Raw genomic sequence first — 3,543 nt, 5'->3', positions numbered from 1 at the left:
GAGCTGATTCGGTGGTGATCAAGGGAGGTGTGGGAGTTACACCAGCTGCTGGAGAAGTACACGCCCAAGTTGGAACTTCTTCAATTTCAAATTTGAATTCAGATTCAGATTTGAATTCAAATTCAAATCTCATAGCTACTAATGGAGTCATGAAGGGTAAAGGAATCAAAGACTCCTTTTCTAGCATAATAAATGGAGTCAAATCACGTGGCAATACTAATTTAGAAAAGTTGGTGGTGCATAGGAATGTGTTTGGTGGCCTGGATGCATTGATTGGGGAGCTGCCTAATTCAAATTCAAATGAGGTGGAGGCAGAAATTGTGGAAAGTGGGATGCTTGAACCATTTTCAACTGTAGGTGAGGTGGAAAATGTTCATAACTCAAAAGAGGGTAATTCAAAATCTGATGTGGCGGATAGATATCAGTCAATGGTAAATAGTCCATTGAATTTGAATGAAGGAGTGCTATTGGAGGAAGGAGAGATTGAAGGAGGTAATAGAGATTGAAGGAGGTAATGTAGGAATGATGGTTGGAGACCACTCTGGTTCGGCCAAAGGGGAGAAGGCGCTTCTCCATATGAAGAATATTCCACATTTTATGGATGATTCTATTATGTATCCCATTATGAACGTTTATGCAAGGAAGGAAGACGATTGGGAGAAAGTATATTCTTTTCCACTTTTTGAAGAATCTAAGAATCGATTAGTTCCTTATGAGAAGTCAAATAAGAGAGATAAAAAGAAAGTCATGGTTAGGATTGTCGAGGTAGACAATGGTTTGAATACTCAAACCCTTCACTGTACATTGGACTTCGAAGCTGATAATTCATCTATCGCTTCTCTTGAGGAGCTTTTAGAACCTACGGATAATAATCACATTCCTTATGGAGCCAGTTTGGAAATTAATGAGGGAAAATCATTCTTTCATATCTCAAAGTGGAATGAGCAAGAGCAAGAGCATGAGTACGAGCAAGAGGAAGAGTAAGAAAAAGAAGAGCCTCATTGTGAAGACACTCAAGTCTCTGAGGTTAGGTTGAACCATAGTGAGGAGGTGACTCATCAAGATGATAATATAGAAGGTATACATTTGGATTCTTCAAAGGAAGCAACAGAGTCGAATGATGATGATGGTCATGCAATCTTTAGAAACTTAAACCATCCAATAGAGAGAAGTTTTCTGCGGAAGAGCCATCACATGAAAAGTGCCCCGTACTTTCTTCGTTCCTGTAAGTGGGCTTCTTAACTCTTTCATAACATTTTTTCCCAATTGTTACTAACTTTTCTTTTCTTTTCTTTATTTCATGAAATGGGTTGTAGAGTCTGTCCTGCTTGATTTAGGGGTTCCTCCTCATTTCTTTTGGTCTGCTCAAAGAAGATTGTAGCGGTTGTCTTTCTTTATATTTTTTATTTTTTTAATATATACAAATTACCTATAAGAAAAAAAAAAAAAAAGAATACTTGGAGATCACAAACTAAATTAGAGAAAGGGGCGTCAGCCTGGATCCAGCAGAGGTCATCGCATCAGCTTACAGCTGATGCACCTGTGACTGTGACTGTGACTGCTTATTTTGTGCACCATTTGCAATGTCTCAGAGCTTTACCAATTCAATCTTCGTGATAAGAATCTCACGTTACAGAGAAAGTCTTCAAGGGGTGGGAAAAGAGATCATATAAGAAAGAGAGACCTAGAAACGAAAATCAGCCACGGAAGGTCAGAAAAACCGGGCGAAGCATATGAGAACCCAATCTTCTCTTCTTCGCTATCCTTCAACTATCTGGTCTTCAATCCATAGTCTCTCATCTATACAAGATGAAGAAGCTGTAGCAGAGGAAGCGAAACCCCACAAATCCGTTTCAAAAGGTTCGAATCGTTATTTGATTTGTTGGAATCGTCTCGTACCTATTCCAGGCACGACATTCTTGAGTGTCTCTTTTTTCTTGTTCTTTTACTTCTATATGAGCAGGAAAGACATATCCACTTTAGAAAACTTGTTGTTAGCTCTTGTTTTCATCGTTGTTGTCCTTTATTTTGGTGGGAATAAAAAGAGTTTTATCATCCAAACCTCATTGTTTCTGAAACGGTTGTGGGATGAGAAGAACAGGAAATTGGGGGTTTCAAAGGGCAAAAATGAATCGGTTGAGTGGTTCATAGGAAACGGAGGCTCGTGCTCTTTCAAGAAAGAAAGGAAAGATGACAAGATTATCAGAGAAGGGGTGGAGTTTTACAGCAATGGTGTTTCTATGAAGGTGAATTTGAGATAAGATATGGTTTTTACAGGTTCTATACATGGGATAGTTATGCAGATGCATGGTTTAATGGGCAGAGCCATGGTATGAGAGTTGAAAAAATTCAGATCATTTGGGGTGCTACCAGCGAGAGGTTTCACCATGAACAGAGACGAAGGGGTAAAATGGTCAAGACAAGTTTGGAATTTTAGGGTTGAAGACGTTCAAAGGGTAAAAGGGTCAGTGACTTAAGATGTTTTAGGTAAAGATGTCATAAGGGTAAAATCGTCTTTAACATTTCAAAAACTACCACCAGTCTCACTGTGTTAGGTTGGGTGGGTTTATTTGTAATAAACAAAACGTGTGAGAGGTGGATGTAATAAGGGCAAAAGCTAGGTGAGGTGGATGTAAATTTCCCTAAAAAGAATTAAAAAAAGAAAATCTTTTTCTCTGGCACTCATGTGATAATTTAACGGGCAATATAATGCTATCTCGCTGGTGCATGGGGCGTCTTCAGTGCAAGGTAATAGGGTCTTTTCATACCTACTATGTTGAGCATAGGTACATACTAGTGTGTAGCACCACACTAACAGATATCATTTTTTCTTCCATAATCATTCCCACATGATAATGAAATGGAAAATAAGACCTAAAATAAATAATAAACATGCCAGAACAATCATCTATTAATAGGTAAACAAAACGCAACCACAAAGAAAATGCTAGACTTCATAAATAAAGAGATCACATCACCAACGATAAGAATTAGGGAAAAGAATCTTCTCCTATTGGCGCAGGAAACACCAAAGACAGGGAAGCTGAAGATGCTGATGTGTGTGCCCTCTCATTAGTCTCGTGTGTACTGGTGTTTTCTACACTAGTAGGATAGAGTTCTTTCGCCTTAAGAATTATTATCCAAAATCTTTGATTTTTGTAATGGAATCTGAAGCTATCTCACAATTCAGACATGTAATATATCAATACATGAAGTAGAATAAATAGAATTAAATGGTACAAGGTGAAACTCAATGTGAACCAACACTATAAACCACATGTCAACTGGATAACAAAAACCAAATAGAAATTGATAAAATTGGGCCAGAACAAAATAATTATGATATTTTGGCTGATTCTTATCGGAGTTGGTTTTGATTTCACCTTGTTAAAATGAAAACCAAGTCAGAAGTGAACCAAATAATCAAAACTTGACCGACTAACACCCTTACCTTAATCAAAGTTGAGCTTAGTTTGGACTTTGGGGTGCCATGGGGCAGGAGTATATATATCGTCTTAATTAATCTTTAATTGGGGGGGGGGG

This window comes from Macadamia integrifolia, chromosome 1 (assembly GCF_013358625.1).
Source record: "Macadamia integrifolia cultivar HAES 741 chromosome 1, SCU_Mint_v3, whole genome shotgun sequence".
In the NCBI taxonomy this organism is placed as follows: Eukaryota; Viridiplantae; Streptophyta; class Magnoliopsida; order Proteales; family Proteaceae; genus Macadamia; species Macadamia integrifolia.
Note: the sequence above shows the minus strand (reverse complement) of the source record.